At 48.1% G+C, this 25,886-nt stretch overlaps 1 long non-coding RNA gene across 1 annotated transcript in view; it reads left to right on the top strand.

Moving 5' to 3' along the window:
• Nucleotides 1-4,090: 4,090 nt before the first annotated feature.
• The window catches only part of LOC135057650 (uncharacterized), a 107,107-nt gene continuing 85,311 nt past the window's right edge, over nucleotides 4,091-25,886 (top strand). Inside the window, exon 1 of the long non-coding RNA XR_010244264.1 lies at nucleotides 4,091-4,596. This is a non-coding gene — a long non-coding RNA (uncharacterized LOC135057650). The remainder of the gene's footprint in view (nucleotides 4,597-25,886) is intronic.

Below are 25,886 nucleotides of genomic sequence, written 5' to 3'. Positions count from 1 at the left end.
GGAGAAAAACCTTTTTCTGAACCGTGTCCAGAATCATCCCTAGGAACAGCAGACGAGTTGTCGGCATTAACTGGGATTTTGGAATATTCAGAATCCACCCGTGCTGTTTTAGCACTTCTTGAGACAGTGCTAATCCCATCTCTAGCTGTTCTCTGGACCTCGCCCTTATTAGGAGATCGTCCAAGTATGGGATAATTAATACGCCTTTTCTTCGAAGAAGAATCATCATCTCGGCCATTACCTTTGTAAAGATCCGAGGTGCCGTGGACAATCCGAACGGCAGCGTCTGAAACTGATAGTGACAGTTTTGTACAACGAACCTGAGGTACCCCTGGTGTGAGGGGTAAATTGGAACGTGGAGATACGCATCCTTGATGTCCAAGGATACCATAAAGTCCCCCTCTTCCAGGTTCGCTATCACTGCTCTGAGTGACTCCATTTTGAACTTGAACTTCTTTATGTACAGGTTCAAGGACTTCAGATTTAGAATAGGCCTTACCGAGCCATCCGGCTTCGGTACCACAAAAAGAGTGGAATAATACCCCTTCCCTTGTTGTAGAAGAGGTACCTTGACTATCACCTGCTGAGAGTACAGCTTGTGAATGGCTTCCAAAACCGTCTCCCTTTCGGAGGGGGACGTTGGTAAAGCAGACTTCAGGAAACGGCGAGGTGGATCCGTCTCTAATTCCAACCTGTACCCTTGAGATATTATCTGCAGGATCCAGGGATCTACCTGCGAGTGAGCCCACTGCGCGCTGTAATTTTTGAGACGACCGCCCACCATCCCCGAGTCCGCTTGAGGAGCCCCAGCGTCATGCTGAGGCTTTTGTAGAAGCCGGGGAGGGCTTCTGTTCCTGGGAAGGAGCTGCGTGTTGCTGTCTCTTCCCTCGACCTTTGCCTCGTGGCAGATATGAATAGCCCTTTGCTCTCTTATTTTTAAAGGAACGAAAGGGCTGCGGTTGAAAAGTCGGTGCCTTTTTCTGTGGGGGAGTGACTTGAGGTAGAAAGGTGGATTTCCCGGCTGTAGCCGTGGCCACCAAATCTGATAGACCGACTCCAAATAACTCCTCCCCTTTATACGGCAAAACTTCCATATGCCGTTTTGAATCCGCATCACCTGACCACTGTCGCGTCCATAAAGCTCTTCTGGCCGAAATGGACATAGCACTTACCCGTGATGCCAGTGTGCAGATATCCCTCTGTGCATCACGCATATAAAGAAATGCATCCTTTATTTGTTCTAACGACAGTAAAATATTGTCCCTGTCCAGGGTATCAATATTTTCAATCAGGGACTCTGACCAAACTACCCCAGCACTGCCCATCCAGGCAGTCGCTACAGCTGGTCGTAGTATAACACCTGCATGTGTGTATATACTTTTTTGGATATTTTCCATCCTCCTATCTGATGGATCTTTAAGTGCGGCCGTCTCAGGAGAGGGTAACGCCACTTGTTTAGATAAGCGTGTTAGCGCCTTGTCCACCCTAGGAGGTGTTTCCCAGCGCTCCCTAACCTCTGGCGGGAAAGGGTATAATGCCAATAATTTCTTTGAAATTATCAGTTTTTTATCAGGGGCAACCCACGCTTCATTACACACGTCATTTAATTCTTCTGATTCAGGAAAAACTATAGGTAGTTTTTTCATACCCCACATAATACCCTGTTTAGTGGTACCTGTAGTATCAGCTAAATGTAACGCCTCCTTCATTGCCAAAATCATATAACGTGTGGCCCTACTGGAAAATACGGTTGATTCGTCACCGTCACCACTGGAGTCATCGCCTGTGTCTGGGTCTGTGTCGACCGACTGAGGCAAAGGGCGTTTCACAGCCCCTGACGGTGTTTGAGTCGCCTGGACAGGCACTAATTGATTGTCCGGCCGCCTCATGTCGTCAAACGACTGCTTTAGCGTGTTGACACTATCCCGTAGTTCCATAAATAAAGGCATCCATTCCGGTGTCGACTCCCTAGGGGGTGACATCCTCATATTTGGCAATTGCTCCGCCTCCACACCAATATCGTCCTCATACATGTCGACACACACGTACCGACACACAGCAGACACACAGGGAATGCTCCTAACGAAGACAGGACCCACTAGCCCTTTGGGGAGACAGAGGGAGAGTTTGCCAGCACACACCAAAAGCGCTATATATATATCAGGGATAGCCTTATAATAAGTGCTCCCTTATAGCTGCTTTGTTATATCAAATTATCGCCATAAATGTGCCCCCCCCTCTCTGTTTTACCCTGTTTCTGTAGTGCAGTGCAGGGGAGAGACTTGGGAGCCGTCCTGACCAGCGGAACTGTGAGAGGAAATGGCGCCGTGTGCTGAGGAGATAGGCCCCGCCCCTTTTCTGGCGGGCTCGTCTCCCGCTATTTAGAGAAATTAGGCAGGGGTTAAATATCTCCATATAGCCTCTAGGGCTATATGTGAGGTATTTTTAGCCTTTATAGGTAATCATTTTGCTTCCCAGGGCGCCCCCCTCCCAGCGCCCTGCACCCTCAGTGACTGCCGTGTGAAGTGTGCTGAGAGGAAAATGGCGCACAGCTGCAGTGCTGTGCGCTACCTTTTGAAGACTGCAGGAGTCTTCAGCCGCCGATTCTGGACCTCTTCTGTCTTCAGCATCTGCAAGGGGGCCGGCGGCGTGGCTCCGGTGACCATCCAGGCTGTACCCGTGATCGTCCCTCTGGAGCTTGATGTCCAGTAGCCAAGAAGCCAATCCATCCTGCACGCAGGTGAGTTGACTCCTTCTCCCCTCAGTCCCTCGCTGCAGTGATCCTGTTGCCAGCAGGAATCACTGTAAAATAAAAAACCTAGCTAAACTTTTTCTAAGCAGCTCTTTAGGAGAGCCACCTAGATTGCACCCTTCTCGGCCGGGCACAAAAATCTAACTGGAGTCTGGAGGAGGGTCATAGGGGGAGGAGCCAGTGCACACCACCTGATCGGAAAAAGCTTTACTTTTTGTGCCCTGTCTCCTGCGGAGCCGCTATTCCCCATGGTCCTTTCAGGAACCCCAGCATCCACTAGGACGATAGAGAAACAGAGGTTATGTTTGTCCTGTGGGCTCCCAACAAGATTGGGGCTCCTGCTTCCAAGCAGACTATTGCGCGCTGGATCTGTAATACGATTCAGCTGGATTATTCTACAGCAGGATTGCCGTTGCCAAAATCGGTGAAGGCCCATTCTACTAGAAAGGTGGGCTCATCCTGGGCGGCTGCCTGAGTGGTCTTGGCATTACAGCTTTGCTGAGCTGCTACTTGGTCGGGATAAAACACCTTTACGAAGTTACAAGTTTGATACCCTGGCTGAGGAGGACCTCTTGTTTGGTCAATCGGTGCTGCAGAGTCGTCCGCACTCTCCCGCCCGTTCTAGAGCTTTGGTATAAACCCCATGGTTCTTGAAGCATCCCCAGCATCCTCTAGGACGTATGAGAAAATAGGATTTTAATACCTACCATTAAATCCTTTTCTCTTAGTCCGTAGAGGATGCTGGGCGCCCGTCCCAGTGCGTACTGTATCTGCAGTTATTGGGTATGTGTACACACTTGGTGTGTTCTGTTTAAGTCAGCCTGTGGCTGATGGTGTTCATGCCATGGCATGCGTTATGCTGTTATTGGTTGTGTTTACACACACAGGTTGTGTTACGCTTTCTGTCAGCGTATTGCTGCATATTCTTCATGCCGTCGGATGGTGTTCTATTGAATGCCAAGTTCGGCGGCATACTGAGGTGTGAGCTGGTAAGATGCTCACCGTGGTTTAACAAAAAATTATTTCCTCGAAATGTCCGTCTCCCTGGGCACAGTTACTTAAACTGGAGTCTGGAGGAGGGGCATAGCGGGAGGAGCCAGTTCACACCCAATCAAAGTCTTAAAGTGTGCCTATGTCTCCTGCGGATCCCATCTATACTCCATGGTTCTTGTAGCATCCCCAGCATCCTCTACAGACTAAGAGAAAAGGATTTACCGGTAGGTATTAAAATCCTATTATTTTCAAACAGGCTACTGCAGTTTCCAATCCAGTTGATAAGTGATACAGAGCAGTGTGTTCCATCTGAGATGGTGCCATATAGGCAGAGCCGGCGCTACCCGCTCAGCAAGGTCTGCAAAGCAGGGAGGCGCCACTCTGGAGAGGCGCTCTCCCCACTCTGCTACCTTGCTGAGGGGCCGTGTTTCTGCTGGCTACCGCACTACCTGTCACACTGTGACAGGCAGCGGCGCCGCAAGTGTGATCAGCTCTTCTGTCACTCTAACAGAGTGATCTCCTCCCGTGAGTCAGGCTCCCACCCTCTCTTCTCCTTGCTCCTCCTCTCTGCCCATGTCTGCTGATACACAGGCAGCAGCGTCGCCTCCCCAAACTCCTCTCTTCTATCCCCTGCCTCACTGAAGACTCGGCAGTCTTCAGCACCGCCCCCCTCTCTCCTCTCCCGTCAGTGCTGGATTCAGAGTGGGGACACAGGAAGTCACATGATGTACATGTGACTGTGCCGTGTGCACTGTCTGGAGGAGCAAGGCAAGCTGTCATCATGAGAAGAGGAGCAGCCAGCCTGTAGCAGCCTGTAGCCCTAGCAACAAGCCACAGAAGAGCTGAGACAGGTAACTTTTGCTGCAGATAAACAGAGGGGGGAATACCCTATTCATGTGCCTGGGGGAATAGTATGCTATTTGTGTGTCTGGGGATAGGGGGGGAAGTATCCTATTCATGTGTCTGGGGAGGGGGGGGGGGGGGTGTAGTATCCTATTCATGCATCTGGGGAGCGGGGGGGGGGGGGGGGGGTAGTATCCTATTCATGCGTCTGGGGGTGTAGTATCCTATTCATGTGTCTGGGGAGGGGGGGGGGTGTAGTATCCTATTCATGCGTCTGGGGAGGGGGGGGGGGGTATAGCATCCTATTCATGCGTCTGGGGAGGGGGGGGGTGTAGTATCCTATTCATGTGTCTGGGGAGGGGGGGGGGTGTAGTATCCTATTCATGCGTCTGGGGAGGGGGGGGGTGTAGTATCCTATTCATGCGTCTGGGGAGGGGGGGGTATAGCATCCTATTCATGCGTCTGGGGAGGGGGGGGGTGTAGTATCCTATTCATGTGTCTGGGGAGGGGGGGGGGCGTGTAGTATCCTATTCATGCGTCTGGGGAGGGGGGGGGGTGTAGTATCCTATTCATGTGTCTGGGGAGGGGGGGGGTGTAGTATCCTATTCATGCGTCTGGGGAGGGGGGGGGGTATAGTATCCTATTCATGCGTCTGGGGAGGGGGGGGGTATAGTATCCTATTCATGCGTCTGGGGAGGGGGGGGTGTAGTATCCTATTCATGTGTCTGGGGAGGCGGGGGGGTGTAGTATCCTATTCATGCGTCTGGGGAGGGGGGGTGTAGTATCCTATTCATGTGTCTGGGGAGGCGGGGGGGTGTAGTATCCTATTCATGCGTCTGGGGAGGGGGGGTGTAGTATCCTATTCATGCATCTGGGGGGGGGGGGTGTAGTATCCTATTCATGCGTCTGGGGAGGGGGGGGTGTAGTATCCTATTCATGTGTCTGGGGAGGGGGGGGGGGGTGTAGTATCCTATTCATGCGTCTGGGGAGGGGGGGGGTGTAGTATCCTATTCATGCGTCTGGGGAGGGGTGTAGTATCCTATTCATGCGTCTGGGGAGGGGGGGGTGTAGTATCCTATTCATGTGTCTGGGGAGGGGGGGTGTGTAGTATCCTATTCATGCGTCTGCGGAGGGGGGGGGGTGTAGTATCCTATTCATGCGTCTGGGGAGGGGGGGGGGGTGTAGTATCCTATTCATGCGTCTGGGGAGGGGGGGTGTAGTATCCTATTCATGTGTCTGGGGAGGGCAGGTAGTATCCTGTTCGTGTGTGCGGGAAGGGGGGCTAGTATCATATTCGTGTGTATAATCTGACACCCGTATGTGGCTCAGGGGGCACTAGCTAGTACCATCATTGGTGTTACTATAATGGGTGCAATGTGTGCGGTGCACATGGGCCCCGAGTCCAAGGGGGCCCACACCGCACACATTGCACCCATTTAAATACTTACCTTACCGGAGTCCAGTGGCGGACGCAGCATTCACGGCAGAAATCGCCACCAAAATGACTGCCGCGCATGGGCAGTAGCCAAATTGGTCTATGGATCATGGCGGGCGCCATGTTTCCGGAAACCTGCGCATGCGCAGTAGACTCCGGCACAATGCCAGAGTTTACAGCGCCGTTCAGAGGACGGGGCCCACCCGGAGGTGCACACGGGCTCCCTCCTCTGTAGAAACACCCCTGAATACCAGAGCGAGGTTTACACACAATATATGAGCCCAAGGGTATTATACACGGGTGCAGCAATATATACTGCTGGAAATTTGGTGAGTTTTGATCAGAGATGTGCGGATAAGGTAGGCAGGGGAGGCACTGTCTTACATGTCACTTTTTACTTCAGAGTTTTGACTATAAAAATTCTTAGAATAATACAAAAAGATATTTCTTATATCTTATTTGTATTTTTCATGTACTTTGTATAGTCATACCTTTGTCTTATATGTTAGTATGACAGGAAAGACTCTGCCCTCCTGCCTCACCTCTCTGCACATCACTGCCTCCCCATCACCTATCTTTCCTGTCACCCATTGATTCTCACCATTTCCCTGTCACCTCTCTCTCCTGTCACCCACTGACTCTCACCCTCACCCTCTGTTTTCACCCTCTGCTGTTCACACTCTACCTCTCATTGTCACCTTCCGCCTCTCACTGGCATCCATTGCCTCTCCCAGCGTCACTCTGTGCCCATCTCTCACTGCTTCTCCCTGCCGCTACCCCCTCCCTGTCACTTCTCTCTTGTTACCCACTGACTCTCCTGTCACCCACTGACTCTAATCTTATACCTGTCACCTTCTCTCTCCTGTCATCCTCTCTCTGTCACACACTGAATCTCACCCTCACCCAATCACTCTTTTTACATTTTAATAGGCCCAAATGTTTTAAGCCTTAAAAGTGATTATGTGGAGATGGATAAAGAGTGATAAAGTACCAGACAACCAGCTCTTAACTCTCATTTTTCAAACACAGCCTGTAACATCTCAATTAGGAAGCTGATTGGCTGGTTCTTTAGCCGTCTACACATTATCACCTTTTAAGGCTTAATAAATGTGGGCCAATGACTATGGTGCAGCTGTTGGAGGGCGCAAAATGTACAGTTTGCAGGAGGGCGCTGAACACCCTAGCACCGGCCCTGCATATAGGTATACAATGGAGGATAATATACTGTATGCCTAAAGCCTATTAAATGCTTAAAGTGTAAGATACGCTTTAAGCATATCATGCAATAGAGAGGTGACCATCATAATCATCAACTTGACAATGATGTTCGGCGTGTGAATGTGTTGTTATTTTGTTTTAATTACATAAAGTAACGTACTTAATTTAAATGCAATGTCCCCCACCCAAAACATACCCCAGCACTAACACTCATAGCCTAGGCTGGTAGCAGTGAAATCAGATGATGAAAAGCCTGGTTCCCGCTGAGCAAGCACCTACCAGCCCTAGGCTATGCCAGGCTCATCCTGCCATAATCAGAACCATAATCTGTTCAGTATGAGTATGAATTTCAGAGAGGTATTGGACCCGTATGGACTGGACTGCTTTCTCCCCTGTGATGACAGCACTAGGGCTCATTCTACACCCCTGGTGTGGTGGGTTTTGGGTAATAAATCATTACACAAGGGTAAAAGTATATATTTTGCTTGTGTACAAGCTCTGCCTAACTAGATACACAGGCACTTGTAGAACTAAAAGGATGCACACCAATGGGTGCCAAAGCATTCCCTTGCCTCCAAAGCTCGCTGGAGTCAGTATCAATTGTAAAATAAACACAAAAAGCAGTACAATATTTAGTATAATAAGACAGATGTGATTACAAACACCATTGTAAAAAAAAAAATTACTCCCCCGCACACATCGTAATTTTATTGCTCACCTAATTCTGGTAGGAAGGGTGGCCTCTTCCTGCTTCCTTCTCATCAATCCATTGATAATAAGTAAAACATTATACAGAGCACTTGCAGGAGCAGACACAGGATTTGCAAGGTATATATTATATATATATATATATATATATATATATATATATATATATATATATATATATATATATATATATAGGACGAAAAGCTGTGGCACTCATACGGACTTCTTAAATCTTTAAATAAACGGGCGCAGCACGCCTCCACTTGGTTAACGTTTCAGTTTTGAAAAATAAAACTGAAACGTTAACCAAGTGGAGGCGTGCTGCGCCCGTTTATTTAAAGATTTAAGAAGTCCGTATGAGTGCCACAGCTTTTCGTCCTACATATCACCTTGCTGCATAAGCACTGTATTGGAGGCACCGAGGCATCTTAAAGATCTGGAGACGGAGTGCCGGCATCACAAATTTGTATATATATATATATATATATATATATATATATATATATATATATATATATATATATATATATATATATAAAACACTATATGACACATACACACAGGTATGGGTCGTTGGGTCGACCCAACTTAGGTTGACACTCATTAGGTTGACCACTGAAGGTTGACATTGCCATTAGGTTGATATGCATTAGGTCGACCTAGGCATTAGGTCGACGTGTACTAGGTCGACAGGACAACAGGAGGTTTTCGACTGTTTTTGGTGTCATTTTCTCCGTAAAGTGACAGGGAACCCAAATTAGTGCACCGTGTCCCCTCGCATGGCTCACTTCACTCGCCATGCTTGGGGCAAGGTGCCTCGCTTCGTTCAGCACGGATTACTGTTCCAATCGTAGTCCACGTGGATCATTAAGTATGAAAAAAAATAAAAAAAATATGAAAAACTCATGTCGACCTTTTGACCTGTCAACCTAGTACATGTCGAACTAACGGCCATGTCGACCTAATGCATGTTGAACTAACGTCATTGTCAACCTTCAGTGGTCAACCTAAGGAGTGTCGACCTAAGTTGTGTCGACCTAACGACCGTAACCCCATACACACACACATACAAATCTATGTATATTAATGCAAAAGCCCTCACTGACTGACTGACTGACTCATCACTAATTCTCTTACTTCCCGATATGTTATGAAGCTGAAATTTAACATAGGTATTCTTCAGGTGGGAGATAGGAAAACTACGTAGTTAGAATTTTTAATAAACCTCCCCTAAGGGGATGGAAAATAAGATTTTACTTACCGATAAATCTATTTCTCGTAGTCCGTAGTGGATGCTGGGGACTCCGTCAGGACCATGGGGATTAGCGGCTCCGCAGGAGACAGGGCACAAAAATAAAGCTTTAGGATCAGGTGGTGTGCACTGGCTCCTTCCCCTATGACCCTCCTCCACACAATAAGGAAGGATTTTGAATCCCGGGTAAGACTCATACCAGCCACACCAATCACACCGTACAACTTGTGATCTGAACCCAGTTAACAGTATGACAACGTAGGAGCCTCTGAACAGACGGCTCACAACAATAACAACCCGATTTCTTTGTAACAATAACTATGTACAAGTATTGCAGACAATCCGCACTTGGGATGGGCGCCCAGCATCCACTACGGACTACGAGAAATAGATTTATCGGTAAGTAAAATCTTATTTTCTCTAACGTCCTAGTGGATGCTGGGGACTCCGTCAGGACCATGGGGATTATACCAAAGCTCCCAAACGGGCGGGAGAGTGCGGATGACTCTGCAGCACCGAATGAGAGAACTCCAGGTCCTCTTTAGCCAGGGTATCAAATTTGTAGAATTTTACAAACGTGTTCTCCCCCGACCACGTAGCTGCTCGGCAGAGTTGTAATGCCGAGACCCCTCGGGCAGCCGCCCAGGATGAGCCCACCTTCCTTGTGGAATGGGCCTTGACAGATTTAGGCTGTGGCAGGCCTGCCACAGAATGTGCAAGTTGAATTGTGCTGCAAATCCAACGAGCAATCGTCTGCTTAGAAGCAGGAGCACCCAGCTTGTTGGGTGCATACAGTATAAACAGCGAGTCAGATTTTCTGACTCCAGCCGTCCTTGAAATATATATTTTCAATGCCCTGACAACGTCCAGCAACTTGGAATCCTCCAAATCGCTAGTAGCCGCAGGCACCACAATAGGCTGGTTCAGGTGAAACGCTGATACCACCTTAGGCAGAAAATGAGGACGCGTCCGCAGTTCTGCCCTGTCCGAATGGAAAATCAGATATGGGCTTTTATACGATAAAGCCGCCAATTCTGACACTCTCCTGGCTGAAGCCAGGGCCAGTAGCATGGTTACTTTCCATGTAAGATATTTCAAATCCGCCGATTTGAGTGGCTCAAACCAATGGGATTTGAGAAAATCCAAAACTACATTAAGGTCCCACGGAGCCACTGGGGGCACAACCGGGGGCTGTATATGTAGTACTCCTTTTACAAAAGTCTGGACTTCAGGAACTGAAGCCAATTCTTTCTGGAAGAAAATCGACAGGGCCGAAATTTGAACCTTAATGGACCCCAACTTGAGGCCCATAGACAATCCTGTTTGCAGGAAATGTAGGAATCGACCCAATTGAAATTCCTCCGTGGGGGCCTTCCTGGCCTCACACCACGCAACATATTTTCTCCAAATGCGGTGATAATGTTGTGCAGTCACCTCCTTCCTGGCTTTTACCAGTGTAGGAATGACCTCTTCCGGAATGCCTTTTTCCCTTAGAATTCGGCGTTCAACCGCCATGCCGTCAAACGCAGCCGCGGTAAGTCTTGGAATAGACACGGTCCCTGCTGAAGCAGGTCCCGTCTTAGAGGTAGAGGCCACGGATCTTCCGTGAGCATCTCCTGAAGTTCCGGGTACCAAGTTCTTCTTGGCCAATCCGGAGCCACGAGTATCGTTCTTACTCCCCTTTGCCGTATAATTCTCAGTACTTTTGGTATGAGAGGCAGAGGAGGAAACACATACACTGACTGGAACACCCACGGCGTTACCAGAGCGTCCCCAGCTATTGCCTGAGGGTCTCTTGACCTGGCGCAATACCTGTCCAGTTTTTTGTTGAGGCGAGACGCCATCATGTCCACCTTTGGTTTTTCCCAACGGTTCACAATCATGTGGAAGACTTCTGGATGAAGTCCCCACTCTCCCGGGTGTAGATCGTGTCTGCTGAGGAAGTCTGCTTCCCAGTTGTCCACTCCCGGAATGAACACTGCTGACAGTGCTATCACATGATCTTCCGCCCAGCGAAGAATCCTTGCAGCTTCTGCCATTGCTCTCCTGCTTCTTGTGCCGCCCTGTCTGTTTACGTGGGCGACTGCCGTGATGTTGTCCGACTGGATCAACACCGGCTGACCCTGAAGCAGGGGTTTTGCCAGGCTTAGAGCATTGTAAATCGCTCTTAGCTCCAGTATATTTATGTGAAGAGACATCTCCAGGTTTGACCATACTCCCTGGAAGTTTCTTCCCTGTGTGACCGCTCCCCAGCCTCTCAGACTGGCATCCGTGGTCACCAGGACCCAGTCCTGTATGCCGAATCTGCGGCCCTCTAACAGATGAGCACTCTGCAACCACCACAGAAGAGACACCCTTGTCCGTGGCGACAAGGTTATCCGCTGATGCATCTGCAGATGCGATCCGGACCATTTGTCCAGCAGATCCCACTGAAAAGTTCGTGCGTGGAATCTGCCGAATGGAATCGCTTCGTAAGAAGCCACCATCTTTCCCAGGACTCTTGTGCATTGATGCACAGACACTTTCCCTGGTTTTAGGAGGTTCCTGACAAGTTCGGATAACTCCTTGGCTTTCTCCTCCGGAAGAAACACCTTTTTCTGAACCGTGTCCAGAATCATTCCCAGGAACAGCAGACGTGTCGTCGGGGTCAATTGAGATTTTGGAAAATTCAGAATCCACCCGTGCTGTTGCAGCATTATTTGGGTTAGTGCTACTACGTCCCCCAGCTGTTCCCTGGACCTTGCCCTTATCAGGAGATCGTCCAAGTAAGGGATAATTAATACGCCTTTTCTTCGTAGAAGAAACATCATTTCGGCCATTACCTTGGTAAAGACCCGAGGTGCCGTGGACAATCCAAACGGCAGCGTCTGAAACTGATAATGACAGTTTTGCACCACGAACCTGAGGTACCCTTGATGTGAAGGGCAAATTGGGACATGCAGGTAAGCATCCTTGATGTCCAGGGACACCATAAAGTCCCCTTCTTCCAGATTCGCTATCACTGCTCTGAGTGAATCCATCTTGAACTTGAATTTTTGTATGTACAGGTTCAAAGATTTCAGATTTAGAATAGGTCTTACCGAGCCGTCCGGCTTCGGTACCACAAATAGTGTGGAATAATACCCCTTTCCCTGTTGTAGGAGGGGTACCTTGACTATCACCTGCTGAGAATACAGCTTGTGAATGGCTTCCAATACCGTCGCCCTGTCTGAGGGAGACGTTGGCAGAGCAGACTTTAGGAACCGGCGAGGGGGAGACTTCTCGAATTCCAACCTGTAACCCTGAGATATTATCTGCAGGATCCAGGGGTCCACCTGTGAGTGAGCCCACTGTGCGCTGAAATTCTTGAGTCGACCCCCCACCGCCCCTGAGTCCGCTTGTAAAGCCCCAACGTCATGCTGAGGGCTTTGCAGAAGCCGGGGGGGGGCTTCTGCTCCTGGGAAGAAGCTGCTTGGTGCACTCTCTTACCCTTTCCTTTGCCTCGGGGCAAATATGACTGTCCTTTCGCCCGCTTGTTCCTATAGGAACGAAAGGACTGCGGCTGAAAAGACGGTGTCTTTTTCTGTTGGGAGGGGACCTGAGGTAAAAAGGTGGATTTCCCGGCTGTTGCCGTGGCCACCAATCCGATAGACCGACCCCAAATAATTCCTCCCCCTTATACGGCAATACTTCCATATGCCGTTTGGAATCCGCATCACCTGACCATTGTCGCGTCCATAAACTTCTTCTGGCAGATATGGACATCGCACTTACTCTCGATGCCAGAGTGCAAATATCCCTCTGTGCATCTCGCATATATAGAAATGCATCCTTTAAATGCTCTATAGTCAGTAAAATACTGTCCCTATCCAGGGTATCAATATTTTCAGTCAGGGAATCCGACCAAACCACCCCAGCACTGCACATCCATGCAGAGGCGATGGCTGGTCGCAGTATAACACCAGTATGAGTGTATATACTTTTCAGGGTAGTTTCCAGCCTCCTATCTGCTGGATCCTTGAGGGCGGCCGTTTCAGGAGACGGTAACGCCACTTGTTTTGATAAGCGTGTGAGCGCCTTATCCACCCTAGGGGGTGTTTCCCAGCGCGCCCTAACCTCTGGCGGGAAAGGATATAATGCCAATAACTTCTTTGAAATTAGCAGTTTTCTATCGGGGTTAACCCACGCTTCATCACACACTTCATTCAATTCGTCTGATTCAGGAAAAACTACAGGTAGTTTTTTCAGACCCCACATAATACCCCTTTTTGTGGTACATGCAGTATCAGAGATATGTAAAGCCTCCTTCATTGCCGTGATCATATAACGTGTGGCCCTACTGGAAAATACGTTTGTTTCTTCACCGTCGACACTAGATTCGGTGTCCGTGTCTGGGTCTGTGTCGACCGACTGAGGTAAAGGGCGTTTTACAGCCCCTGACGGTGTCTGAGACGCCTGTACAGGTACTAACTGGTTTTCCGGCCGTCTCATGTCGTCAACTGATTTTTGTAATGTGCTGACATTATCACGTAATTCCATAAATAAAGCCATCCATTCCGGTGTCGACTCCCTAGGGGGTGACATCACCATTACCGGCAATTGCTCCGCCTCCACACCAACATCGTCCTCATACATGTCGACACACACGTACCGACACACAGCAGACACACAGGGAATGCTCTTATCGAAGACAGGACCCCACTAGCCCTTTGGGGAGACAGAGGGAGAGTTTGCCTGCACACACCCAAGCGCTATAAATATATAGGAACAACCCTATAGAAGTGTTGTCTCCCTTATAGCAGCTTAATATATATCAAAACCGCCAAAAAAAGTGCCCCCCCCTCTCTTTTTTACCCTGTTTCTGTAGTGCAGTACAGGGGAGAGTCCTGGGAGCCTTCCTCGCAGCGGAGCTGAGCAGGAAAATGGCGCTGTGTGCTGAGGAGATAGGCCCCGCCCCCTATTTCGGCGGGCTCTTCTCCGGAGTTTGTGAGACCTGGCAGGGGTTAAATACATCCATATAGCCCCAAGGGCTATATGTGATGTATTTTTTAGCCAGAACAAGGTATTCTCATTGCTGCCCAGGGCGCCCCCTGCAGCGCCCTGCACCCTCCGTGACCGCTGGTGTGAAGTGTGTGACAACAATGGCGCACAGCTGCAGTGCTGTGCGCTACCTCATGAAGACTGAAAAGTCTTCTGCCGCCGGTTTCTGGACCTCTTCGCTTTTCGGCATCTGTAAGGGGGTCGGCGGCGCGGCTCCGGGACCGGACTCCATGGCTGGGCCTGTGTTCGATCCCTCTGGAGCTAATGGTGTCCAGTAGCCTAAGAAGCCAATCCATCCTGCACGCAGGTGAGTTCACTTCTTCTCCCCTAAGTCCCTCGTTGCAGTGAGCCTGTTGCCAGCAGGACTCACTGAAAATAAAAAACCTAAAAACTTTTTCTAAGCAGCTCTTTAGGAGAGCCACCTAGATTGCACCCTGCTCGGACGGGCACAAAAACCTAACTGAGGCTTGGAGGAGGGTCATAGGGGGAGGAGCCAGTGCACACCACCTGATCCTAAAGCTTTATTTTTGTGCCCTGTCTCCTGCGGAGCCGCTAATCCCCATGGTCCTGACGGAGTCCCCAGCATCCACTAGGACGTTAGAGAAAGGGGATTGACATAATGACATCATTACCAATGCGTGGCTTGTGTTGCATGAACGATGACGCCAAAATGGACAATCGGATTAAAATTTGGATTGCACCTCCAGTGTATAGAATTTAATGAACTTTAAAAATGGTCCTGTCACTTTTTATCGTATCTGTTACGGGTGCTCCTCGGGTAACCCAAAGAACCATGGATTAATATTTACTTACATTAAGATGTCTCTAACTTACATCTCTATACTGTAGGTTTACTAGAGATGAGAGGGTTCGGTTCCCTGTGAACCGAATCCCCCTGAACTTCACTCTCCGAGTCCGGATCCAAGTCCGGCCCGGGTTTTCCTGCCAGACTCGGAAACTAGGACGAGGCAAAATGTCATCATCCTGCTGTCGGATTCTTGCGGGTTTTGGATTCCATATAAGGAGCCGCGCATCATCGCCATTTTCACTCCAGTCCTGGAGAGTGTAGTTAGATGACGTGTCTCCTCAGTGTCTGTGCGGGAAAGTGACGTGGCACGTGGGGTGGCGACCTGCTCTTTTGTATCATTCCAGTGGTGCTGTCTTGTGCTGCATCAGTCCAGTGGTGGTGTCTTGTGCTGCATCAGTCCAGTCACAGTGGTGGTGTCCTGTGCTGCCATAAGTTAAGTGCTGCTGTATAAGTCCAGTCCAGTGGTGCTGTCTTGTGCTGCATCAGTCCAGTGGTGATGTCCTGTGCTGCCATAAGTCCAGTGGTGGTGTCCTGTGCTGCTATAAGTCAAGTGGTGCTGCCGTATAAATCCAGTCCAGTGGTACTGCCATATAAGTCCAGGGGTACTGCTGTATAACTCCAGCGGTACTGCTGTATAAGTCCAGGGGTACTGCCGTATAAGTCCAGGGGTACTGCATATAAGTCCAGCAATATTGCCGTATAACTCCAGCGGTATGCCGTATAAGTCCAGGCGTACTGCCATATAAGTCCAGTCCAGTGGTGCTGCTGTATAAGTCCAGGGGTACTGTCGTATAAGTCCAGTACAGTTGTGCTTCCGTATAAGTCCAGGGGTACTGGCATATAAGTCTAGGGGTACTGGCATATAAATCCAGTGGTGCTGTATATTATTTACTCCAAATAAAGGGGTTATTAATATTTAATCCAAATAATTTTTACAGGGTTTGCCCTGTGTGGTGTAGGGGTACGCTCTCATGTGCCGTATATTTTTATATAACTCCAGAAAAATAATGGAGAACAAAAATTTGGATGATATAATAGGGAAATATCAAGAACCACTTCCTCCTAGTGCTGAAGCTGCTGCCACTAGCCATGACCAAAACGATTAAATGCCATCAACATCGTCTGCCAAGGCCGATGCCCAATGTCATATTAGAGGGCATGTAAATTCCAAAAAGCCAAAGTTCAGTAAAATGACCCAAAAAAATAAATTTCAATCATCTGAGGAGAAACGTAAACTTGCCAATATACCATTTATGACACGGAGGAACGGCTAAGGCCCTGGCCTATATTCATGACTAGTGGTTCAGCTTCCCATGGTGATGGAAGCCCTCATCCTCCCGCTAGAAAAATGAAAAGAGTTAAGCTGGCAAAAGCACAGCAAATAACTGTGCGTTCTAAGATGGTATCACAAATCCCCAAGGAGAGTCCAAGTGTACCGGTCCTTACCAACACTGGACGGGAAGAGGTGGCTCCTTCCACCATTTGCACGCCCTCTGCAAATGCTGGAAGGAGCACCCACAGTCCAGTTTCTGATATTCAAATTGAAGATGTCACTGTTGAAGTACACCAGGATGAGGATATGGGTGTTGCTGGCACTGAGGAGGAAGTTGACGATAAGGATTCTGATGGTGATGTGGTTTGTTTAAATCAGGCACCGGGGGAGACAGTTGTTGTCCGTGGGATGAAGAAGCCCATTGTCATGCCTGGGCAAAATACCAAAAAAGACACCTCTTCGGTGTGTAATTATTTCTCCACAAATCCGGACAACAGGTGTCAAGCCATGTGTTGTCTTTGTCAATCCGTGATAAGTAGGGGTAAGAACGTTAACCACCTAGGAACATCCTCCCTTATACGTCACCTGCGGGGCATTAATCAGAAGTCTTTGTCAAGTTCAGAAACTTTTGGTAAGAGCGTAAGCAGTCCACTGTCACCTAAATCCCTTCTTCCTCTTGTACCCAAGCTCCTGCAAGCCACACCACCAACTTCCTCAACGTCCATTTCCTCCTCAGTCAGGAACGTCAATAGTCCTGCAAGCCATGTCACTGGCATGACTGACGAGTCCTCTCCTAACCGGGATTCCTCCGGAGGATCCTTGAGTGGTACGCCTACTGCTGCTGCTGTTGTTGCAGCTGGGAGTCAATCGTCATCCCAGAGGGGAAGTCGGAAGACCACTTGTACTACTTCAACTAAGCAATTGACTATCCAACAGTCCTTTGCGAGGAAGATGAAATATGACAGCAGTCATCCTGTTGCAAAGCGGATAACTGAGGCCTTAGCAGCTATGTTGGTGTTAGACGTGCGTCCAGTATCCGCCATTAGTGCAGTGGGATTTCGTCAATTGATGGAGGTAGTGTGTCCCCGGTACCAAATCCCATCTAGATTCTACTTCACTAGGAAAGAGATTCCCGAACTGTACAGGGAAATTAAGAAAAGTGTCCTCAGTGTCCTAAAAAATGCGGTTGTACCCAGTGTCTAGTTAACCACGGACATGTGGACAAGTGGAGCAGGGCAAACTAAGGACTACATGACTGTGACAGCCCACTCGGTAGATGTATTGCCTTCCACAGCAGCAGCGGCGGCACCAGTAGCATCATCTCACAAACGCCAGCTCAATCCTAGTCAGGCTACGCTGTGTATCACCGGTTTCTGTAAGAGGCACACTGCTGACAACCTCTTACGGAAAATGAGGGACATCATTGCACAATGGCTTACCCCACTTAGACTCTCCTGGGGATTTGTGATTTCGGACAATGCCACCAATATTTTGCATGCATTACATCTGGGCAAATTCCAGCACGTCCCATGTTTTGCACATACAATTAATTTGGTGGTGCAGAATGCTGTCGTTGGCACAAACAATTGAGGGCCACTTTCGACATTCAGCCACTGCGTGCCGAAGACTGGAGCGCCAGCAAACACTCCTGAACCTGCCATGCCATCACCTGAAGCAAGAGGTGGTAATGAGGTGGAATTCAACACTCTACTGTATATGCTTCAGAGGATGGAGGAGCAGCAAAAGGCCATTCAAGCCTATCCATCCACCTACAATATAGGCAAAGGAGGGGGAATGCACCTGACTCAAGCGCAGTGGAGAATGATTTCCGTCTTGTGCAAGTTTCTCCAACCCTTCTAACTTGCCACACGTGAAGCCAGTTCAGACAATGCCAGCTTGAGTCAGGTCATTCGCTTCATCAGGTTTTTGCAGAAGCAGCTGGAGAAATTAAAGGAGGAGCTAAAATGGAGCGATTCCGCTAAGTATTTGGGACTTGTGGATGGAGCCCTACATTCGCTTTGCCAAGATTCAAGGGTGGTCAGTCTGTTGAAATCAGAGCACTACATTTTGGCCACCGTGCTCGATCCTAGATTTAAAGCCTACATTGTATCTCTCTTTCCGGCAGACACAAGTCTGCACAGGTGCAAAGACCTGCTGGTGAGAAAATTGTCAACTCAAGCGGAACGTGACCCGTCAACAGCTCCTCCTTCATTTTCTCCCACAACTGGGGCTGTGAGGAAAAGGATAAAATTTCCAAGCCCACCCGCTGGCGGGGATGCAGGGCAGTCAGGAGCAAGTGCTGACATCTGGTCCCGACTGAAGGACCTGCCAACGATTACTGACATGACTACAGTCACTGCATATGATGCTATCGCCATTGAAAGAATGGTGGAGGATTATATCAGTTACAGCATCCAAGTAGGCATGTCAGACAGTCCATATGTATACTGGCAGGATAAAGAGGCAATTTGGAGGCCCTTGCACAAACTGGCTTTACTTTACCTAAGTTGCCCCCCTCCAGTGTGTACTCCGAAAGAGTGTTTAGTGCAGCCGGTAACCTTGTCAGCGATCGGCGTACGGAGGAGGAGCTTTTGACAGGTCACGTTCGCTTGACTTGACAATTTTCTCACCAGCAGGTCTTTGAACCTCTGCAGACTTGTGTCTGCCGGAAAGAGAGATACAACGTAGGCTTTAAACCTAGGATCGAGCACGGTGGCCAAAATGTAGTGCTCTGATTTCAACAGATTGACCACCCATGAATCCTGGTTAAGCGAATTAAGGGCTCCATCCACAAGTCCCACATGCCTAGCGGAATCGCTCCATTTTAGCTGCTCCTTCAATCTCTCCAGCTGCTTCTGCAAAAGCCTGATGAGGGGAATGACCTGACTCAGGCTGGCAGTGTCTGAACTGACTTCACGTGTGGCATGTTCAAAGGGTTGCAGAACCTTGCACAACGTTGAAATCATTCTCCACTGCGCTTGAGTCAGGTGCATTCCCCCTCCTTTGCCTATATCGTAGGCAGATGTATAGGCTTTAATGGCCTTTTGCTGCTCCTCCATCCTCTGAAGCATATAGAGGGTTGAATTCCACCTCGTTACCACCTCTTGCTTCAGATGATGGCGGGGCAGGTTCAGGAGTGTTTGCTGGTGCTCCAGTCTTCGGCACGCGGTGGCTGAATGCCGAAAGTGGCCCGCAATTCTTCGGGCCACCGACAGCATCTCTTGCACGCCCCTGTCGTTTTTTTAAAAATTCTGCACCGGGACTTCCGGGGGCGGGGCCAGCTAGCATGGCCGCTTTTAATATAGCTCCTCCAGACTACACAAGGAATCCATCACAATCCTCCCTTTTAGCAGGACCCACTAACAAAAAACTTATGCCCTATTGTTGCTGGGACTCTCCTGATATCGGGGATATCTGCATTTTGGAGGAGGACCGAGTATTGCCCCGGAGTCAGGCCATCGGATGAGATGGCTAGCGTGACTGCCAACTTGGCGTTGGCGCGAATTCACCCCCGCCTGTAACCCCTGCTGTGAGCTCCCGACACAAGACGAGCGCTGCCACTGCTAAACTGAGGGCTAAAGGTGCCTGATTCCACGCCCGCTTCAGTCGGTGTGGATCCGTGGGGACATTACACTTCACTGGAGTACGGGTCTGCACTGCCGCGGGCTCACTTCTGCCTGTGACCCCCGCTGTGTCCTGCCGGCGGTGGACGAGCGCTGCCTGTCCGCTGGTATCTGCAAGGAGCCGCGGAGACCCGCGGCTGCTCCGGTGCGTGAGGCTACAGCGGGAGAAGACACCCCGCGCCGTGCCGTGTAGGGTGGCTGGGAGCTTGTTGAGACGGAGCCGCGTCTCCAGGAGTGACTCGCCGCCTCTTGGTGTCCTGTGGCAATCTGTGCACTCCACTAAAAGATTGGGGGAGGTATGCTCCACGGACCACATACGGGGGACGCCGCACCTCTCACTTGTTTGACTGGCATATAAACAGCGGCTGGCAAACGGGCCTACTCCTTCGGGGTCCAGAGTCCTAGCGCTGTGCAGCTGCACACCGCATATCGTTTGTCACAACAGATCTGTTCCTGCCTGGATCATCTATTCTGCTGTCGGTGAGGTGACAAACCTTGAGCCTTTTCCAACTCGTGGTAGTCTCCTAACGCTACATCAACGCGGCTCCCGTTTGTTTCCATGAGATGGCGTGCTCTCCCTCCCCCAGGTACTAACGTTGTGTGTCTGCCTTCCTTTCTCCTTTACTAACAGGCTCTGACATTTATTCTTTCCTTGTGCTTCAATCCATTCCCTCCTAGTGTGTCTCCCTTCCCCACATTGCTTCTCACCCCTCTCCATTCCATTTTCATCCTCTCTACGCTGATCCTACTTCTCTACTTGCTTGCACCTAATCAGTTACACCCCAGCTGCATTTGGGGGTACTCGTATTCACACTTAAATCACTGATTAGACGGGTGAGATATCGGTTATGGACTTGGCTGCTTGATTTGTCCCTGAACTTTCTCTACTGTGTTTAAAGGAGGCTGCAGGGTAGCCATCCTTGGGCTGCTCATGAACTGTTCACAAAGGGACTTCGGTATTATCAATTACCCACCCAAGCACGTCTCTTGCATGGACAGGCCCTCCGGCATCTTGGAGAAAACGCTGGTGCTATTCTAAATTGGACACTTTTTTATTTTATTTTTTTCCCTGCAAAACTTATTCGTATTACAGTGACTTTATTATTTGCTTTTCTACACGTATATTCCCTCTCTTCAGGAGTCTAGGGATTTCTTTATATGTAACTACACTGCCACCTTGTGGTTAGATTGAAAATTGTTTTTTTTTGTTTTTGTTTTGTTTTATCAGCACCTCATTTAGGTATTAACTCTAACGAATCGATTGCTAATGTCATCGTTAATGTGTTTATAGCGTACTGTGTTTCAGTGAGATACATTTGATGGTGTGTTGAGTTATATACGACCCTTGCTGTGCTCTGAAGAGCTGGGGTTTGCCCCCTTCCACATCACTTTTTCAACAAGGTACCGCTCATTGACAACTTGATATTTTATGTGAGATGTAAGTGTTAAGATAATCTAGAAAGCAGTGAGCGATTTCTCTTCTATTATGCTATTCTGAGAGATACTGCTCACTGTTAATTTATTTCTTTATGTGAAATGTAGATATTAGAGTGAAACAACAAGGTCTATTCTGCACATTTTAGTAAGACTATAACGCATTCCTTAGGGCTCTTCCACCTAACTGTGAGTGTGGGCCTGCCCTACGACTTTTTTTTGTTTGGGTCCATAGTGTTATGGACAAATTTCTAGAAAAACATCAAAACTCAGTAGACAAGCCTACGTCTAATGCGAAATCAACCTATAAACACCAAACCGCCCAAAAAGGAAATGCATCTCATCTGCCTGCTCCTCCCACTCCAGTATCCGGAGGGGAGGACTCTACTTCTCAGTCATATCCTTGCAATATTACCTTCCCATCACCGGCTGAGAATGCTAAGGAGGTTATTAACATGCTAATGCCCCTTATAGATAAGAAATTTGAGGACTTACATGCTAGACTGGACACTTCTTTGGCTAAGATAGAAGCAAACACAGCTAGACTTGACACTCTGGAACAGAGGACCAGTGACACAGAGGACTCGATGCATGCTTTGCAACAGGAACTTGCCACTAAGTCTCAAACTATCCACGTTATGATGGAGAAACTTGATGATTTAGAAAATAGAAATAGAAGATGTAATTTACGCTTTATAGGCATTTCTGAGTCGGTATCGGATACACAGCTGCAGGCTTACATCAGCACTCTTGTTCCGGTGGCGCTGGGGTTTCCAGATACGGACCCTCCGGTGCCGGTGGAAAGAGCACATAGATTGGGTGCGCAACGCAGGGACAGGGGTGCACAACCCAGACCGACTATTGCCAAATTCCTCGACTATAGGGACAAAGAGCGACTGTTGCAGGCATATCGCGCTACCTCTGAACTTAGGGTGGAGGGCAAAAAAATCTTAGTGTTCCAAGACTTTTCAGTCATGGTCTCTCAAAAACGCAAGGCCTTCTCGGAGGTTTGTAAGTTCTTGGTAAACAAAAAGATTAAATTCGCACTGCTATACCCAGCAAAACTGAGGGTTGTTGAGAATGGCCGTACTCAGTTATTCACTGACCTTCAACAAGCGAAATCACACTTCTTAAGGGACGGCCCTCCTTCACCGGCTCGTTCTGACGTTAGTGCTTATAACTGATTACATGGGTTTTCCCTAACATATGAAAATGTTACTAATTGAAGGGGGTCTGGGTGTACTAAGGCCTATTACTCGGGGAGAGTTACCCTTATTGCTGCCACTAGTTCTGATCTACCAGGTCCTCCAAATGGTTCCCTGAGAGGTTTCCGAATGAATCCTCAAACCCCTGTTCTTGAATCTTATTATACAACTAAGTCATAATATATGACCTTGAATGTTTCTGTTTTCTAATTCGTTTTTATTCTTTTACTCTAATTTGATATTGTCTTGTCACTTTCAAAATATGTTGATACGATTTTTATTACTTGTATTAAGGTTATTGACGGACCAGAGCATCCCCTCCGATGGAGTTGGGGATCCTCAGTGGTTTAGTCTGGGTCTGTTAATTGGCCCAATTTCAGATGTTTATACAAAAAAAGTTGATGTATTGCTTCAATTTCACTGCCGAATTGTACTGACCTGCCTTTTTTCTGTGTTAGGGACTCGAAGATATGAGGTGGAGGGGGGAGGCTGGGACCCGTGCCCCCTGACACTTCAGACCTACCCAATACCCCTCCTAGATGTGGGGAAGTTTTTTCTTGTGACTACGAGAGGGAGGTTGGGTCGTGGCTATTTCTCTACCTTATTTGATACTGATGGCGGGTGATACCTCTGACATCCCTAACGTTAGGGATGACTCCCATTGTTCCATACTATCCTGGAACGTGGGAGGACTGAACACCCCAATTAAAAGAAAAAAGATTCTTACTCACCTCCGTAGGAAACGCCCCTCTATAGCCTTCTTACAGGAGACTCATTGGAGACTGGGGGATGGATCTACACTACGCGCCCCCTGGATAGCGGAGTGTGTACAAGCCTCTTACTCTTCTAAATCCAGAGGGGTGGCGATTGTATTTCACAAACATTTGAGATATGAAATCCTACAATCTATAGCGGATCCTGAGGGTCGCTACTTAATACTAGATACACTGATCGAGGGCAACAAATTTACACTAGTAAACCTATACGCACCCAATGTGGCAACTGGAGAATTTTTACGCCATCTCACTCAGGTCTTGGCTAGCAGGGTTAACTTCACCCTAGTGGTGGGTGGGGATTTCAATACAGTAGATGACCCTGCATTGGATAAATCGTTTCACATCTCGAGGCCATCCTCCCCATGCTGGCAATACTTATGGGAAATGAGGGAGGTTCTGCATTTGAGTGATCCGTGGCGCCTATTACATCAGACGGACAGATCCTATAGCCATTTATCCAGAGTACATGGTTCATTGTCAAGGATAGACTACATTCTCCTGGCAGACCACTTTCTAGATCAGACCAAAGACGCTGCTTTAGATGACATACTCATCTCGGACCATGCGCCGGTGCGATTGGAGATATATACTGGCTCCCGTGCAGGTGTGGACTGCCTTTGGCATTTCCCCGACTATTTGTCCACTTCGGATGAATTCATGAAATTTCTACTGCACTCTTGGAATAATTTCGTGGACGATAATATAGAGCATTGGGATAACTCTGTGCTGTTCTGGGAGACGTCAAATGCGGTGCTACGAGGTCATATAATTGGTAGCGAAAAAAAGGAAAGAAAGTTCCAAACAGTATCATGCATTATATGCAGCCATGTCCCATAGCTTTAACGCTTACAAAGCTGACCCTTCTGAGAATCTCTTGGAAATATATCTGCGTGATAGAAAATTACTTGATGCTTTTTTAACGGCCCAGGCACAACAACGTTTAGACTTTACTAAGATTCACTATTACAAATGGGGAAATAGAACTGGGAAGTTGCTGGCCACTATGTCCAAAGCTAGAAGGAAGCGTTCCTTTATTACGGCCCTAAAAGATAGCACTCGGAATATAACCCACACTAAAACTACTGATATCTTGACACATCTCAGTGACTTCTACACTGAATTATATAATCCTATCGCCCCACAGGAGGAGTTGCAAAGGGTTTTTCTGACTCTGGCAAATTTACCGACACTTAGCTCAGAACAGAAAGAAACATTAGAAGGGGACATTCAGGAGGACGAAATTACAACGGTTATAAAGTCACTGCAACCCAACAAGTCACCGGGACCCGATGGGTTTACTGGGACTTATTATAAACTACTGCAGCAAGAACTCATGCCGACGTTATTGGAACTTTATAACAAAATCTATCGGGAACATCCCATATATACGACATTCTCTCAAGCGTACACTACTCTTATTCTTAAACCAGACAAAGATCCACTGTTAGCGGATTCTTATAGACCCATTTCTCTTTTGAACTCTGATTTTTAAATTTTCACAAAGATTATAGCAAATAGACTTCAACTAATTCTCCCTGATTTACTAACGGAACATCAGTATGGTTTTGTACGTGGTCGCCAATCAGTCAAGGCAATTCGTACAGCCATTGCGGCGACAGTGGCGTCCAGAAATGCCCCTAATTCGGAATACATGCTCTTAAGCTTAGACACACACAAGGCCTTTGACACCGTGTCATGGCATCATCTGTTTAACGTGTTACATTACAGGGGGTTTACAGAGAATTTTATAGATATTATTAAATATCTCTATACCGCTCCGACGACCTCTTTGCTGGTCAACGGCAAACGGGGTCCTCGGATTTCGATGCAAAGAGGTACAAGACAGGGGTGTCCCCTGTCACCCCTTCTATTTAACTTATCCATAGACCCTCTCTTCCGGGTACTACAGAACTCGATGATCTATCAAGGTATCCCAATTGGGGATAAAGAGATAAAACTGTCAGCATTCGCGGATGATGTGTTAGTTTATATTGGGAACCCCAAAGATTCCTTGCAGGACATTTTAGCTTTATTGGACAACTTTGGACAAATTTCGGGTTTCCAGATTAATCTTTCAAAATCTATAGGGCTATATTTGAAACACGGGGTAAGGCGCCCGGGATGGGGGAAACGGATCCCTATAAACTGGGCTAACACTTACATAACATATCTGGGCATTAACCTTCTGAAATATCCTTTGGAACTACATAGGCTGAATGTTAAGACGACAATAACTCTCATTACGAAGGAACTTGAAGGATGGAACCATTTAATGCTTTCGTATTTAGGGAGAGCTGCCTTGATAAAAATGTGTACATTTCCACGATTATTATATATTTTACAATCCCTCCTGATACTACTTAGTAGATCAGATCTGTCCCACATAATTAAACTGTTCCGACAGTTTATATGGAAAGGTAAGAGAGCTCGTATTGCCATGCATAAGCTACAACAACCAAAATCTAATGGCGGAATTAACTTCCCGAACGTTTTGCTTTATAACCACGCATCTTTATTGAGGTTCTTGAGAGACTGGTTAAACGATAC

Source organism: Pseudophryne corroboree, chromosome 3, assembly GCF_028390025.1.
Source record: "Pseudophryne corroboree isolate aPseCor3 chromosome 3, aPseCor3.hap2, whole genome shotgun sequence".
Lineage (NCBI taxonomy): Eukaryota > Metazoa > Chordata > Amphibia > Anura > Myobatrachidae > Pseudophryne > Pseudophryne corroboree.
The sequence above is the reverse complement of the archived record's forward strand: the minus strand, read 5'-3'. Positions and strand labels throughout refer to the sequence as shown.